Here is an 18,517-nt window from a genome sequence, read left to right as displayed (position 1 = left end):
GTAATGTTAGAAAAATTTAAAACGCACAACACAGAATCAAAGCAACACAGGTGCTGCAGGGTGAGTGTGTGGCAGTGTGTTCAGTAGTTCAGTATTCAAAGTGCTGTATGAATGCATGCAAGTTTTAGCCAGTAAGACTAGAAAGAGCTCAGATATGAATAAAGTTTAGCCTCTTTGAGGGTAAGAAGGAAAGCCAGCAAAATTTCCAAATGTAATTAGTTCTAATTAATGCTGATGGAACAATGAAACTGTTGTAAATTAATCTGAGGCCAACAGAGGAAAAAAGTAATAAAGCTGGATCTGAGAATCTAACCTACTGACAGTCAGAGAAACACAAAGACTTCAGACCCTCCTATTTCGTATACAGAGGTCTCTGGGGTCTTGCAGGAATGGTGATGTTATGTACACACTGTCATGTACACAGTGATTTCATACCTGTTGATCTCTAATCCAGAACATAATCTGCTCTGAAGCAGGTTAGGGTCAAAGTGCATTACCATGGTGATGCACCCCAGTAAGAAGTGATCCACCTTCACACTACAGAAAACTTCAGGGTTAACCCCGGGTTACCTAGATAAGTTGAAATCCTGCTTTGTAATATAGACATCTGGCAACTAAGAGTCGATTTCTGCTCTTCCAAGCCTGAACAAAAACACCCACTACATGCTGCCACAAAAACGAGGAAGAATTAAAAAGATCCAAAGCCAAATTAAAGTACAGCCACAAAAATTAAACCACAGGGCTTTATAGTCGCGACGGCAACCTCAGCCGACAAACGCATGAAACAGTCTTTGTGAGCTCTGCTGCAAACATGTTTGTACTATAGAGTGTCATCAGAGAAATACACTAGACTGTTGTTTTTAGGGATGTCACAAAAACAGATAATTCAGTACCAAATCGATACCAACATCCTGAAAATGTGGAGGTACTTGTTCTTCTAAAGGTACAGCTGGGTACCTAACATACTCTAGATGCCTTAAGAGGAAACTCAGTCCACAGCAACAGTGTTTTATTTGTTTTGTTTACGTTAGCAACGTGTTCTATTAATAACCTGAAATGTTTGCAAAAATGAAAAAAAAAAAAAAAAAAAAAAAAATTGTGTTACTGCTGAGAATCAAGGACAATTAAGCAAACTACTAAAATTTCAGTTACATTGCATTTTTTGTATAAGGACAAAGAAGAACCAATGTTAATTTATACCATATAAAGGCTGTGTTTTATGTGGCATTCAGCGTGAACTGCGGGTGAAACAGGAGAGGCCAACGAGAAAAGATGAGGAAGAACTGCAGACAAATGAATGAAGAACAAAGTTTTTAGTCATGTGTATGAGACTAGGTTTGTCTTTCAAGACAAACCTAGTCTCATACTCACTAACCCACAATGCCAGATTAAGAACATTTCAGTGTGTCCTAGGTTTCAAAAAACCCACAACACTAATATAACCAGCTTTGAGCTTCATACGTGTCAGAAAACACACTAAACTGGAACGACAATGTCCTTTATTCACTGAAGTCTTAACCTTTATTTGCAAAGAAGCTGAAGTGTACATTCCAGTCTAAAAAACTCTTTATATTTTTTTAGAAAATGGGAAATAAGTACAAACATAAATGGAAATACAGAAAAAAAAAAAAGGTTTGTACAAGTCTAATAATCTTGAAGTCAGTATTTGTCAATTTTGGTATGTCAACCTATATTTTTCAGCACAGCCTGAAATCTCTTAGGCAGCTTTTGTTCATTTAACTAGTCTTCATGAATAGTTCTCCAAGCTTCTTGAAGGACATTCAAAGCTCTTCTTTGGATGTTGGCTGACTTTTGTTCTGTTCTCTGTCAAGATGATCCCACACTGCTTCGGTCGGGGTTCTGGGGAGGTCCATTTATGGCTGATAGTGACATTGTGTGTTTTTCTATCCACATATGCTTTTACCACACTGGCAGTGTGTTTGGGGTCATTGTCATGCTGAAAAATGAAGCTGTGCTAGTTAGAGGTTTTCTAGATGGTACTACATGGTGGATAAAAAAAATGAAATGAAGTGAAAATACTTTTCTACATTTATAACGATCCAACCATGACAGAGCCTGCCTGTAGTGCAGGGGTGGCCAACTCCAGGCCTCGAGAGCCGGTGTCCTGCAGGTTTTACATGTGTCCTTGATCCATCACAGCTGATTTAAATGGCTAAATTACCTCCTCAACATGTCTTGAAGCCTGGTAATGAACTAATCATTTGATTCAGGTGTATTGACCCATGGTGAAATCTAAAACCTGCAGGACACCGGCCCTCGAGGCCTGGAGTTGGCCACCCCTGCTCTAGCACCTCTCTCATGACCTCCTCCATACCTACCTATAGCAATTTGAACTTTTTGGGTCATTTGGTACACCCCACCCATTCCTCCCTGTTTTTCTTCTTCAGTTGATTCTTTAAAAATCAACTGAAGGCTAGATTTCCTACTATTTCTTAAAGGACATGACTTTCAGATACTGTTTAGATAGAAGTGGCAAGCCTTCAAAAACCTTTTCTTCCACCTGTTCAGTTTCCTCTGATTTTTTAATGACATACTGCACATTATGCTGAGCAACGTTTTAGTGAATAACTCTTTGGGCCTTTCTGGAGCAAAATTACTATTTTGTGTTATTGTGGCATTTTTTTCAAACATTAAACTAAAGAATTATAAACACATTATGTGTTTTTGCAACAGGATGCTAGCAACAAAGAGCCTAAAGATATATTTTACAACTGGTTCTTTGTTCTCTGTTATCTGTAGACACAAAACTGGTTCATGTTTTGAGTTTGGTGTTTCTATGCTGAAATGATTCATAGATCAGTCTTAAGTGGCTGAACAAAGAACAAAAATAAGAACAGGGAATGAACTGAAAATGAGTAAAAAATCCGCCAATGTCAGAAGAAAAACCCGGAGAATATTCCACATTAACGATATCCACAAATTAATGTCTTCAAAGCGACATATAAAGAAATCAGTAGCTTACACGTGGGAAGGAAAAAAAAACAAACTAAAAATGCAGTATGGTGTTGATAACTGCTTGGATAAACAGATTAGTTTGATCCCAAACAAAACGCAACAATGGAAGCCGACAAAGACGGGAAGTCTTTGTCGGCTCTGCCAAACAGACGAGGCACTGGAATCTTCCACCTGCTTTCCATCAGCCTCCACCTCATCACACTTTGGAAGAAAACAGCCACATGCGCGCTGACATCAGTGGTATTAATAGGTTTATGCAGACAGACAAACAAACAAAAAAACAAAACCATGTTTACTCAGGTATCTCGGGTAGGGCAGACGTGTTTAAAACAGATCTTAGAATAAACAAATATTCCTTCTCTACACACATATTTGCTTTTTCCTTGTGTATGCTGATAATATTGGACCAGAGTAATGGCGTAACATTTAAATAAATACCACTAAACACTGTAAAGTCTGTATTCATTCATTTAACTGTAAATCTTAATATATGCATGTTAATGTGCATGCGTGTCTCAGCTTAAAGCACAGCCAAACAGAAGAAACCAAAGTGTCTGTAAATGGTGAGTAGAGGAGTTGTGCAGATGCAGAACAACAAAGGTTTTACGATCCCTCCCCCTCCTCTCCTTATTTTCCCTGCATGGTCTCCCTATAGTCCCCTAATCCATCTCTTCCACCTCTCCCTCCATCTGTCCCGCCCGTGATACAATCTGCTACTTCCTGTGACACAGCACCAAAGCCCAGCCCACTTCCTGTTGCCAGCAATGCCTAATAAGGACTCATCCAGCCTGAACAATGGATGCATGCATGCACACACGGAAGAAAAAGAAAAAAAAAAAAAAAGCCCATATATATAATATACATTATCTATTATACATTATACAACTTCATAAAAATTCAGTCCATATTTACTAAAGAACAGCAAAAGGAAAAAAGGAAGAAAAAAAAAAAAAGGATAGTAAGGAGCCAAGCATTAGGATTTCATGAGTGATTAAGTGTCTGGGATTGTGGACTCCAACCAGGAACAACTTGAATTTTTAGGCCTGCAAATATCCCGAAACAGGAGGATGTCTGGTGCAAATAGTGTGTAAATTAAACATGAGGCTGCGTGTGTATAAGTGACCTCACGACAGCCACGCAGCTTCAGGTTTGCTGTCAAACTTCAAAATGCCTTCCTGTTATTGTGTTATTTGGCACATGTCTTACAACAACTGCGCTGATATCAAATGTTGGCTCACTCTTTCCAGAGTGACTTTTTGTTGTCTGTGCTACCTGTAGCCCTGTAGACATTTGTGTAGGTGTTCTCTGTCTGGGAAAAAAAAATAACAACAGAAAACCTTTCTTAAAATACTGGGTTCAAGTCAGTCACTGCAACTGTGCATATTTTTCTTCCTCCAAGGTTTGCAAACATCGGTTAACAACTTCAGATATTTTCAAACATCTTTGCAGTGTCTTGTGTTTCAGAGACTAAAGATGCAGTTCTATCATATCTGCATGTACATTAGTCATTAAGTAACAAGGATGTGCATTAGAGGGGCATAGACAGGTCATGAAGTGCCTGGGGATGGGAATCACAAAGTCGGCACGGGAATTACGATGAGATGCTGTCATTATATGTCGCCAACGGTAACACTGATACTCTCATACAGGGACTCCCAGATAAGCATCTAGAATCCATCAAAACCACAAGATAACCTCACTGAAAACTAGTCTACTTCTGTTCACATACTCATATATTAAGCACTATCATGTGTGGTCATAAGTAGTGACTGCAGCAAGTAAAGCTGGCAAGGACAATACCCACATGGAAACAGGAGTGCACTGATAATGCATTGTAAGCCGAGTAACTCACGATATCACAATACGTTGACTACAATAACAACAATGCTGTGATATAGCATGTCTCTGATTTAAATTGTCTGTTACATTAAGACGTATGTGTAGGCGATAAAGAAAACATCTTCATCTTACTCCATCACAATTGATCAAATTAACATAAAAAAACAAAACAAACATCTCACCTGATTTTTCCAGCATTGTTTTTAATGGGCCACTTTAAAATCCCAGTATCCAGAAGACTACTTACACTGGGGTCGTCGGATCTTTTAGGGTAAATATCTCATACTATGGCTCAAGTGTAACTCAAGTTAGCATAAAATGTTGCCTCATTTCTCTAAAATATCTGGATGTCTGATCCCTCTGACAGCAGACCTGGAGGCCTGTAGAAACCAGAAGATTGCAGGTAGAGGACTGATAATTTAATGTGATAAAATAAATAAATAAAGTCATATATTATTATTTAAAGCTGTTCAAATCTAGTGAATACTTTCACAGATATTATATGAGCCGAAAAAGACATTTTTATCCAACACCATTCTGACATTTGTCCCTAGTATGGCCCAATATAACAAATTCAAATTAACTTTATTAGAAAAAGCATGTTTATGTTATTATAACCAAAATATGTGATGTGTGTGCTCAGTCAAGTCACTCCCTGGGAAGATGTTTTTTTCTGGCCAAGAAGAGAGATCGTGTCTTTCGTGCCATTATGACACATAACTGCAAAGACTTCCTGATAACAACACTGGACGCCGCTCATTCAATGTTGGTGCAGAATTGTAAGTGCAGCTTAACCACCACGTTTTTGGGGGGACCAATTTGAGACGAACAGGTGGGAGCCTTTTGATAAACTGACATCGAATGACCCCTATGTATTTACTTCCTGTAGTAAGGTGTCAGTGTGCATGTTATCCCCCCAGTTTTTTTTTTTAAATAACGCAGCCGTTCAATGCATTTGTTCTCCCCCCCCCCCCCGTGTATTTCTTCTTCTGTTGCTTCATTTGATACTACCATGAAGAGTAGGGACACCGATCAAGTTGAAAAGGTGGGCAACCAAATGAGGGCAGGATTGTTCTCTGTTTAGAGCACCAACCTACTTTTAATCTAAACACTGATATGTGAAACCAGCATATGAATTAAGACGGGGCAATTATTGTGATCTTTGTCCCACCACTATAATAATTTAATTTAAGCACAAAAAAATGAATAAATAAAAGATAACTGCGTGTGCTATGCATTTCAGATAATACATGCATATGAAAATGAAAATTCACTGATAATTCTAATAAAATAAGACCTTATTTTGAACATGATAGTACTCATTTTTCTCAAAGAGAAAAAAAAAAGAACAAAACAAAAAATACTCCATTATTTAGTAACTACTTATCATCACTTTTACTTCCCATTTCTGCCTTATCCCTTCATAAATCCTTCCTTATAATTTTCTACATATATTTAGTTTGGTAACACGAGTAACACACCAAGAGATACTTTTTTTTTTTAAATAATATGTTTACATACACGTGCATACACATACAGCTATACGCACAGTGTGTGAAGAGTGGATAGCGGACAAGAGCACCCAATCAAAGTCCTTCCTCCTTCTACCCTGCAAAAAACATCATTTTGTTCTACATTTTAAACCTGAGTCGTGCTGGGACAGTGAGTAATGAACTTCAGCAATCTGTTCCACAACGTCACTCCACATGCAGACATACAAAAACTTTTTAGCATTGTACAAACACAGATGCTTTAAATCGAATTATTGTTATCGATTGCCATAACGATTATCGTTATGGCACTTTAAAGTGAACATTTGGAAGTATTGCCCCAAACCTTTGCGCAGTAATTCAAATACGGTGACATCTGTTGGTGTCAGTATAGACAAATTCCCATTTAATTATTACTTTTGTCCTCAGCAGCCTTCCTGTTGTATAGGAGTAAGTTGGCAGCCACTTGTCTGACAGCTGGGAGCCAAGTGGAGTCGAGTCCCCTCATTCAGACTGATGGCAACACGCTGGCAAACCTCTGACAATCACTCTGAGCTCATCAGTATCATGTTTTAATTTCAGCTTAAAGCTCAAATTAATAACAGAAATAACATTTTAATAACAGCTGACAAAGAATGGATTTAACAAACATTTTAGTTTTACTAAGTCAACTCATCAGCAATGAGCATGCTGTTGGGATTGCAGGGCAGCTTATGGGAACTGGGAGGGGACAGAGACTTAGGACTGGGAAATTGATGCATATTTAATGGAAGAGAAAGCAAGGGCTCAAGAGTGAGACTGAGAGTGAGCAGCTGCATTATTGATAGAACTACGGACACTGAGACTAAAAGCATGTGTGGCAGACACGCGCATAAAGAGAGACTTTCACACACCCTCCCCACCTGTCAAGCTGCCAACACATCCACCTGTGCTGACCCGCCCGCTGGGTATAACAGGCTGCAGTGCAGAGGGCTCGCAGCTGGGTCTGGTCGGACTGCTTTTTAGTACTAGAATAAAACCACAACAGGCGCGGTCATAAACAACCTATTCCTGTCCTTCCTTGAACAAAGACCACCAATCTAGTGAAGCTGAATGTAGGCAAACTAACCAAGTCACCAGATGATTTAAGAGGTTTTCTCTTAAGCACAAATAGGTCACCGACTGCTGCTCTGGGAAGGATTTGAGCCAACAGCCTCAATGCAAGAAAGGACTTCACCACAGGAAGGGATCACCTGACTGATATGCAAATTGCTCATTTATTGCAACACGGCTGAGTCCGTCATCGCTTCTTGTTGGAGCCAGAGTGAGTGCCTCATCCCCTCTGTGGTTTGGCCTTCTTGGTGAGTTAGGGGTTAACAGGAAATCACAGTGCACGGCTGGGGCACACGCCGTCTTGGAAATATCTGTATAAGGCTATGCTCTCAGAGCTTTTCTCCGAATGGCAAGTACAGTCAGGCCCAGTAGCTCCTTCTCCTCCTCTTTACCTGACCCTCCTACCATGCTCCTCAGTCATTCCTTCAACCGTTTCAGTAGGTATAAAATATGCCTGCTAATGCCACTTGGTGGTATCCTTGCAGAAATATTTCTTGCTATATATGTACATGATTTGGGGATATATTAAATAGTCTTGTCTAGACACTAAGTAGGGAACCACATTTCTGTCTCTGCATCCATCCCTTCTAATTCATCAGGCATCTCCTCAAGGAGTTCATAATTCCACAATATGAAAAGCTCATTTCCCTCCCCAAACAACTACAGCCAACAATCTTTTTTTAATGATGTTCATCTTTGAGTTATTCTTGCCTTCAGGAATAAATGCCTTTCTCCGTGGCGTACAGACTGCAAACAAGACAAGATTGCATCTCACGGAACACTTGACCAGATATGCACCAACAATTTTCATTCAACTTTGTGCTGCATTTTTTTGTACGGCTTTGGGAGGTGATTCACACACAAAAAAATATATGAGAAACAGGTGTCGCATACAAATTAGTAACCCTCAGGTGGCTTTGCTGTACCTTAGATAAGTAAACAGTGAATCATCACTTCTTTTTTATTTTTTGCCCACTATAAAACGTCACATTGAAACCAGACAGAGAATGACAATAAGTCACTAAATAAAGTCTGCATTTAACCAACCCACTTCCTCCTTGTTCCTTGTGGCCTTTTTGAGAAGAACACAAAATGCGTTTCACAAATGATATTGTAAAAGCAAGCAGCTATTTAAATGCTTGCAACAGAAGAGCACCACTTACAGCCAGCATGCGCGCTAAATCTCATTAGATGATTAGATGTGGTAGGATGGCTACGTGTAGCCATATATACGGTGAGAAGTCATTACTAAATGAAGAGTGAAAGTTTCCCTTTCACACCAGAGCACCTGAACGCTTTACAACGGGTAACGGTGGGAAAGTCATGGCCCAGATGGGCACACAGCTGCAGACAGAAGTGAGAAGAGGAACTGTTAATGGTGAAGGAGCACCGTGGGGAAACCCATTATGTGCTGGCACGTGAATGCTCCTTCTGCATCAAAGATTCTGAAACTGGGCAACTTGTATCGTTTCTTTAAAGTCACTCAATTACAAACAGTCCAGTTTTACTAAAACTGGGATTTAAAAAGACTATTACTCTCATATTAACTTCCTCTTGTTTTGGACTCTAGACTAACTTTGCATGATTCCCATGATTCTCTTATGTTTCAAGCCAGCTTACTTCTGATTGGCCACATCTTGCAAACAAAATGTAAGCCTGTACAGATGTGCCTGAGATGTCCAAATTAAGGACATTTGCTTGTGTTATTATCATATATTGAGGAAGCACTAGAAGACACACACAAAAAAAAACACTTTCAAGCAATCTGAAGTCTGAGCTTTTGGCTTACACACAACGACTTGACCCCTGATGCTGACTCGGACACAGCGAGCCCACACAAAAGCCCATTGATGCTCAGCCTTATCCATTTGAGCGTACACTGACCTCACGTCACTCGTGGCCCATATATACGGCTGCCAGCGATGTTCAGCTGGACACACATGACTCTGAAGCAAACCTCTGAGTTAATGTGATACATCCTGTGAGAAGTGCTTAGGGACTCTCCCAAACCTACAAGATAAGCTTTCAAACTGCAGAGTCCAATTTCTGCCGTGAGATAGACAAAGCTGCGCCATAAATGTTAATATGTAGCTCGATGTTCACAGTCCGAGTAAACTTTCCTCCGGTGTGGCTTCTTCAGCTTATCGGGTGGACGAGGAACAAAAACGAAAACGAAAACGAAAGGCCGTTTCAGAGGATTAGAGTGATGATCTTTGCGTTTGTAAGATAGGGGAAGGAATTTTGCGTGATGAACAACGATTATTTGACATGTTTGTAAAAACGGAGAGTAAAGCAGAACAAACTTAATATAGCACTACGCTTTTAAAGGAAGGAATCGGCTACATTTCTAAGTCCTGCTATTACCATCAGTCTCCTTTAAAAAGATTAAAAGACTCATTTGCCCATTTGTTTATGATAATGTGTGTATAGGGAAGAAATAAAGCAATCTACTGCTCTTCTTGCTTCACTGTTTTTTTTACCCTTTTACATCTGGTTCTTCACACACAAGTCCTAGCATGCTGCTGAAGGTACAGACAGACACACACATACATGCTGCAGGCTACTGCTTTCCGCCTCCATGAATCAGCAACACAGAAACATCTAGAATCAAACTATTCTTAAACCCTTCTTCTCAGCATCTTCGTCTGAATGGAGTCAAACGCCTGAGCATTCTTTGCCTGCTGACTCATCTTTTGCTGAGCATCCACTCTCAGGCGCTGTGGAAAAACTTCTTTGGCCAAAAACGTTCACTTTGTTGTCCAATGACGTCAAGAGTGGATATGAATCCCCGCTGATTCAGAGGTGGCGCGGCCTGCACGTGTGGTGTGTTTGTGTGCGCTGTGGGGGACAGGACTGGCACACTTTTAATGCCCATATTTGGAACCATCTCACCTCTGTCCTCTTCTCTGAGCTCAATTCCTTTTACAGGTTGGAGCATATCCTCCTCGACTCAGGCCAAGAAGGAGGCACGGCTCGCTCTCTGAAGGAGAACAATCCCCTGCCGATCCAAACTCTTTACTCAGCCGCCCTGACTTGTAATGCTCCTTTCCTCTGAAATTAAGAGGAGATGTCTCTTTTTGTCAACTTTGGGCAAAAAGGAAGGAGGCAACACCTAAGTCACACTTCCTGCTTCTCAATGGCATTCCGTCTATAGCTTTTGACCTTATGTTACTTGCCAGAAATGCTTACTTGGATTATCCTCACTTTGGACAAGCCAAGCTTTTTTCTTTTCGGTTGTTTTCAATTGCTTTGCCTCTGCACTGTTACCACAAAACAAACAAAAAGCAGAATGTTTATTGCCCTGAACACCAGACAATAAACATTTTTAACACGTGACCCTTTAACTAAAGGAAAGTCTTTTTAGAGACGCAAAGCTCAAACTTTTACAATTCAGGACTCAACACACTGAAGAAATACAGAAAGGGAAATACTCAGTTTCACAGTGCAACCAGAACAGCAAGCACAACAAAAAAATACAAACTGTCTCATTAGACTACATTGTGCACATCACGGTCATGTGCAAAAAGACGTTCAATGCAGAAAGCAGCTCAGTCCTCAACAGAAAAAGTGAAACATGAGTTGACTTTAAGTAAACCTTCTCTGTTATAAAGCTTCAGACAAACCCACGTCAAACTCTCCAGTTTGACCTGGGTGCCTACTAATTATATAACCCAGTGCTTAACAGATGCATGTAACTGGGTCTCCTCTGAGGCTGTTCTTTCCAATACAACTGTCCATCGGCAATCGCCATCATTCCTGATAAGTGAACTTACAATCTGAGGACCTCAGATGGGAACGTTAAAAATGGCTGACAACATAAAGCTGTTTTATACCAAGTGTTGTCCATTATGCTCCATTTAGCTGTGGACCCTCTGATGAACCCACTGCATCTTTATGCCCATTAGCACTGCTGACCATACAATATACCACTGCAGCTTTTCTGCCCAAAGTGATCTATGGTTTCACTCCAGTGTTAGCGGCAGGCTCTCCATCAGCTCGTATGAGGTCACTAGACTGGGCCGCTGCAGAGGAGACCGGAGGCTGTGTCGAGTCTTCAGCTTCATTCAGTCACTGTGCAACAGCTACTGTGCACATACTGTGTTATAGCACGCATTATAGTTTAGAGTTTCTTCACTGGAAATATTTAATTTTTGACGAATAAAAAGCAGGGCAGTGAAATCAGCTGGACTGAAGTTGTTGTTCTGCTCTGTAGTTTAGAGAAGTGGTCAATGAACAAGTCCTCCAACCGGCCGTGGTCAGAGTGATCCTCCATTCCAAGGTCTAATTTCCACTTTTTTGAGTTCCTAAAACAAGGAACTTTTCAATTTGTATTTTCTTTCTTGAAAATTAACCAAAGGGAATAATCCTAACAATTGTTTCCTGTCAAAGTTACATGAACAGATTTAGGAAACAGAATGAAAGTATCAAAGCAGTAGAGGTATATACTGATAAAAGCTAAAATCTGCAGTTAGAAATGGCACAGATCCAAATGCACAGGAAGTTTGTCATCACAATTCTGACCTCATTTTTGACACAGTTAAGCTAAGGATATTATTTACATACATGTGAAATCTAATCCTGCTGCCCTGGAAGAGAAACTTCTCCCCAGGGTCATAACGGCTCAAAATGCTTTGAGACGTCTTATCTTAAACAAGGTCGTAGATGGAGACGCAACACCTTAGTGTTTACAGTCTCTGGCCTATGGAGAAGAAAAACGCTGCGGGAGGGCAAACAGCGTTTTCTGATCACTGGCTAACTGACAGTTGCAGGTCTAGATTAGTTATAGCGAAACACCGTAAAACTTACAAAACACCAATACCGGCTGACACAATGCCTAACCTACTTGGTCTAAAAAAAAAATCCTACTTCCTGTTTACCTTAAACAATAGCTTTATCAGTAAGACCTGAGTGGCTTGGCCAACAACCATGCCACTGTTATTAATGAGAGTATGTCACTCCATACTGGATTGAACGGTCAGGTGAACGTCAAAGCCACAAGAAAAAATTCTGAGCATTTTTATTCAAAAAGACTGATAAAAATAAAAGATTTATCCACTTTCTCCAAACAAATTTACAAGAATGCTATGTTTATGTTTATTTACCTCCAGACTACCCATCACTGAGGCAGTAATACAGATTTCTTCAAAGACAAACTTACACTTGCCAACTTACAGTGGCAATTATTAACTCGCATTTCCCTCGCCATCGTTATGTAAACAGGCACAATAATGTCGCAAAACACACACGCAATCACCCATTTCCTTTTTCTAGTTGAGCATACGCTTCTCAACAGTTGGCATCTGCAGCCAATACACACAGCTCAAATTATCATCACAAAGCACACAACATTAGGACAAATTTGAGATTTTCCTCATTGTTAACATTTTACCGTGTTGACCGCTGACTTTGTGTCACACACACATTTTTGTGTTCCTCAAAGTGAAATTACCGTTTATCTCAAAACGAGTCCTGTGGCTTTGAATACCAGCGCTTTCATTCTCAGTCTTTTTTTATTTTTTATTTTAACCTCCTAGGACCTGGCGTCCACATATGTGGACAGTTGGGACGTCTAGACCAAAATACTTAATTTTTTTTCTACAAGGGCCTGACATCCACTTACGAGGACATTATACTGACACTGTTCTATCAAAATTTGATACAAATGTCCTCATATGTGGATCTCATTTTTCTCAAAAACAAAAATTAGGTTAAAAAAAAAATAAAAATAAAAATCTGGTAATTCTTTATTTTTACATTCTTTAGGTCCCAATCAATGCAAATAGCAAAGAAAAATTAAAAATGCATGCCATGAAAGAGTTCGGGTCTTAGGAGGTTAAACAAGTCAGTGAACCTCATCAACTAAAGTTAAAGCGTAACCTCAAGGTATTACTCATTGTAGTACCAGTGCTGTGTAGAAGCAGGAGACACAGGCAAAAGGAAAGAACGATGCATCTGGATTGTGGCTAAACAGAAGAAAGAGGTTGTGCAAAACACACCATGTTTATGCTTAATAGACCAACTTATTGGTGAAATTTTATCACAGGGATCACAGAGTTATTAAATAATTCAACTTCCCTCCAGGTGAATGGTTTCCTAATATTAGCAATCAGTAACACAGTCCCTAATCATGTGACCAACCACTAAACTCTGAGTAAACCAACAAATCCACATAAAACCTTAACAAACACACCGATAACGTCCAGATACACGACTCCTACAAACGACACCGACTAATGAGATATGCTTGTATAACTGGCTATCAACCTATCCCACATTCCTAGACTTATACGTATATTTTTGTATATATCAAAAGTTGATACACAGCTCAGCCTCATTAGGGTTTGTTTGCTGTCTTTAGTCTCAGGTTTTATGACACAAAGCTCACTGAAAAACTATTTCATAACGGTGAAAAATCACAATGGTTAACTTACAGATAAGTGATCATAGAGTTTAAAAATTAAAAAACAAACAAACAATAACCTAGAGGCACAATTATAGACAAGCAATATGAACTACTACCTAGGAAACTGGATCTGTCACCAAGTATACAATAGAGGATTTTGTATGTTGGGCAACTCTTGTACAAAGTGCCTAATCCAAGAGGCTGGCCGGCATAATGGCCTATTTATGAGTACGAGAGGTGGCAGGAGGGGTAAATTGGTTCAGGGTGGGGGTGAGCTGTGATTGGATGTTTTGGGAAACAAAATGCGACTAGACAGGGCCGTTTTAATAATGGAGGGAGCTCAGCAACGAAGCATGCAAGCTTTGTGATCATTTCCACACACCGTCACCCCGACCGTACGGCAACACACCAAGGAATCTTTCAACGCGCAGATCAACGCGCGAGCCTTTATGACGTGTGAAATGAAGACATTATTCTTAATCTATTACAGGTAACCATTCCCACAAGCACACCCCAATTACTTCTGGGGCGGAGGGTTGAGTGGGGATACATGGAGGTCTATGGGTGGAAAAAACTCATTTCGTTTCACATTAAGAAAGTGTAATCGGGGGGGGGGTTTGGAAGGAGGAAGTATTTGGGCACAGTTTGCAAAAGAAAGCAAATCGCAATTTTCCTGTCGGCTAACAAAAATAAATAAATAAATAAAAATGTAGACTGATCCTTTACCTCACACTTATAATTGTGTGTTTGTGTGCAGCAAAGACTCCACATGGGTTAAAAGTAAACTGCCACTGTTATAAGCCTTGAAAAGAAAAATCCAACTACGCAAAGGAATTAGGAGAACAAGTGAAGACATGAAAAGAGAAAAAAAAAGAAAACTATTTAGCATCCCTACATGAACATTACACAACGCCATGGCAATAACGTCGCAACCCCAGAGTTTCATCATGATATCCTTACATGGCCGTATGCAATCGTGTTGCTAAATGCCTAAATAACAGCCGCTGGCCTCCTCTTAGTACACGAGGGTCAAGAGGTTGAACATTTAATTGTGGCAGATGATACAACAGCAAAACTACATAAATCACGGTTAGAGCTGCATTCCTTCCAAGTAAGTGCCAGAACAAGGAAAAGAAAATTTCTCGAGACACAGAAGAAGGGCTGGCGGAGGGAGGCCAGTTCACTGCTTTTAAGGCTGATCAATAATAAGCTTGTGCAAGAGCACAGAGACACATTGAGCTTGGCATCACTTTCACACGTGCACCGTTTCTAAAAAGGGCACAGGAAACCCATTAGACTGTAAACATTATGTTAAGCAGACACATTACACCTGTCTGCGTTTATGATCGCTCATTGTGTGTTACTTCTTGAGCCTGAGGCAACTACACTGCCAGTCTCACATGGGACAAAGGGGACAAAGTTTTTTTAGCTAAAGATTCAGTCAGTGAGTCACAGCGAGAGACGGGAGTCATCTCTCCGATAATAACATGAATCATCATGCAGATAGATGCACTTTCTGAGTAACCTAAGACAGTTTCAAGTGCGGGCAATCAGTACAGCGATTGTTCACTGTGTGCAGCAACCAAAAAAAAAAACATAAGAAAACATTGAATATAGTGACTTAAAATTTGAAGAAATTTGCATTCACACCAACAGATCAACCCTTAAAGTCAGTTCAGTGGAGCTCAGAGGAGGAAAAAGGCCCATTTCCACTGATGTAAAAATTAAAAACCAGTGCAACCAGTCACACCGTTTCCACTGGAAACACATAACTATGTGTTTGTAACATCTACATCAAGGACTTGTCTTCTTGGAAAGGTTCTTGCCAATCACAACAGGCAACTTGTATCATGTGGAGTGACATCAGCAACCCTACATTTAATCTAAAAAGCACAACATAGTAGCCACTGTGCCAAAATGTGTCACATTGCAAAACGCCTGACTGTCTTCACTAAAACCTCTGTAACTTTGCTCAGTTTCATTTCAGCAGCATCAGTCTTTGCACTAATAATACCCATATGTTGATTCGTGGATTTCTGGAGTTAATTGTCTACCTCAGCATGTTTTCAAAGGGGTCATATGCTATAAAATACAACAACAAAAAAATAAAGCAAGGAAAAAAGTTATAAAGTTATTTATGTTCCATCCTTATTTACTTTGACAAAGTAGCATCATCTATAATATTTACACCTCAGATAAAAGCCCCACAAGTGTTAGCTTTATTTTACTTCTCACTTTGAGAAAGGAACCTCAGTAAAACCCCCAGGGTTTAAGAGGTCAGGACATTTTAAGGTCATTTTATTTAAAGACTAATTGCTGCTTCACATTGACATGCTAAAAAAGCAACGGCAAAGCTACCAGTAAACATCTAGAGCCATACAACACCGTATTGTTGTTTGTGCTGTAGAAGTGGCGTCATGAAAGCATGCTTTGACTGCAACACGTCCACCGTGACGGGGTTAACAACTGAATCTCAACTGGAGTGCAGACATTAGGCAAACGTAAAGCTCAGGGGCCAGAATCAGCCCCACTAAAGACTCAAATCTGGCCCACTGGAAATGTGAAGTTTACGCGTATGTTTTGAAATTAACTGTGTTTTCATAGGGTTTACAGCTTTTCTTATCTATTAAAGACTGTCCACACCCATTACTATTCATACTACAGCAAAATAATTACCTAAGCAATAAGCGAAAAAATACCAGGAAAGTTCCTATTATTGAGAGTCCACAGTAAAAGCAAATTATATTTGATCCTTACAGCAGAGTCTGTGCATTATAACCAGTTTTAAATTTCACACATTTATCATGTAGTTTCACTGGTCCAGCCCATATAAGATCAAACTGGGCTGTATGTGGCCCACAATGACTTTAACATCCCTGGTCTAACGGGAAATGGTGCTAATGCTTCATGAGAAGAACAGCAGGGCGTTTCTACGGGTTGCACATTTAAAGGCAGCCCCAAGTTGGGATGCTTTACTTAACCAACTGGGTCGGTTCCTGAACTTTTGACCAACGGGGTGCACTTCTGTGTCAACATTTACATTCCACAGGGATAAGTGACAATGAACATGAGTGGGGCTGCATACCAGCCTTTATCTATTACACATGGTGACGCGAATTGTTTGGGCCACAATGGAGGGCTAGCCAAAGCATGATCTGTTTAGAGTTAGACAACTGCATTCATTAAGCCACATGCAACCTTCCAACTTCTCTGATGGGCAAGACACAACCTGCACATGGGCAAAAAAATGCTCTTTGCTTACACACTGTGTGTGTGTTTTTAACTGTGTCTTTGCTGACCTAGTTTTTGGATAGGGAAGTACTTTTTTTAAGTCTGGCTGGGGTTATTGATAATAAAGCAGCGTAATTATCTTATCATGAGGGGTAATATTGTATTACACATAGAAAGTAGCAAGGTAGGTATATGCTGGTTGATTTGCAAGTTCTAGTTTGTAATGCTTTGTTGGCCGAATGTCATTACATCGAGTAAGTAAACACAGCAATCTTTGCTTATTGTTGCTGTTACCTTAAATAATGGCCTTATTAGAAGGGTATGTTTTATGCATAACCTGTGGCAGGATCTCAGGCAGCTCAGTCACCCCCCCGTTCCTGCTGTAATCAAAGTCAGCATGCAGAAATATGTGCACAACAAATACAAAACCCGGACCAACCCATGCGCCTGAGCTGAAAGATATTGTTACAGAAAGGGCAGCGCAATAGGTTTGAGATAAAAAAAGAAAAAGAAAAGAAAAACTAGTCACTCAGGTTATCAGCCTGCACCACCACACATATTTAACTCTAAACTTCTTGGCTTTCTAAGTGCCAAAGGTGTTCGTTGACATAAGGGCTCCATAACCGTTTAAAATATGAAAGAGTTGGAGAGGAAGAAGGGGGTATAAAAAAAAAAAAAAAAGTGAGCCCAGAGAAGCTCCAGCCAGGCAGGAGTGGTGGCTTCAAAGCGTGTAATTGCCAACTGCACAGGCTGTAACAGGACGGTGGAATTTGTGGACATGAGCTTTCCATTTTGTTCCTGCTGCAAATATCTCTTAAACTGCCAGAGGGGGGGGAAAAGTGTCCACCAAGAATTGGTGTAATGCGTGTCTGTGGACTGTATGACATGAAATAAACAACAGCAAAGTGACCAGGGTGGTTATTGTGCAGCTGGAAGAGCACAAACACACCTTGCTGTGGCTGTCTGCAAGCAATCCCTTTTCATGCTCTAAATATTAAGCTGATCTCTGATCTTCGGTTACACTGCGGAGGTTTTATTGCTCTGGGGATTTTAATTACACAAACGACACTGCCAGAGGAAATCTTACGGTAGCTTAACAAATGGTCACTAATGAGTGTCTCAAAAAGCTGATACAAAAAGTATCTTCTTGTCATCCGACCTGCTAAGTTAACTCTCAGCCAGTATTTCTTGAAAGCACTTGAACAGGTGGGACCGGACACTCAGCATTAAGGCAATTCTGCTACACAGTATCATGTGTGGTTGAAAGGACACCAAAACAACTAAACGCAAGAGTTGCTTCTGAATGAGAAATAGAAGTGAACGCGTTGGGAACACCTGCTGTAGCGATTAAGCGAGCGGACAAGCACAGCGGAGCAGGCTCTACCACGTCAGAATAAAGGTCGTCTACTTAGAAAAGTATTAGCCGAAACACAAAATGTAGCCTGGAAACACAATGAAGATGAAGGGATTTGAGCCGCTTTACCCA

At 40.2% G+C, this 18,517-nt stretch overlaps 1 protein-coding gene and 1 long non-coding RNA gene across 5 annotated transcripts in view; both read right to left on the bottom strand.

The window, feature by feature from the left end:
- vaspb (vasodilator stimulated phosphoprotein b) overlaps nucleotides 1–18,517 on the bottom strand; it is a 31,929-nt gene that overhangs the window by 12,904 nt on the left and 508 nt on the right. The window lies entirely within an intron of this gene.
- LOC146504174 (uncharacterized) lies at nucleotides 4,029–18,512 on the bottom strand. Its single transcript, XR_014877874.1, has 2 exons — nucleotides 4,399–18,512; nucleotides 4,029–4,368 (listed from the first exon to the last, which is right to left on the bottom strand). It is a non-coding gene; the product is annotated as an uncharacterized LOC146504174 (long non-coding RNA).

Source organism: Neolamprologus multifasciatus, chromosome 14 (assembly GCF_963576455.1).
Source record: "Neolamprologus multifasciatus chromosome 14, fNeoMul1.2, whole genome shotgun sequence".
In the NCBI taxonomy this organism is placed as follows: Eukaryota; Metazoa; Chordata; class Actinopteri; order Cichliformes; family Cichlidae; genus Neolamprologus; species Neolamprologus multifasciatus.
This window is presented reverse-complemented; position numbering and strand designations above follow the sequence as displayed.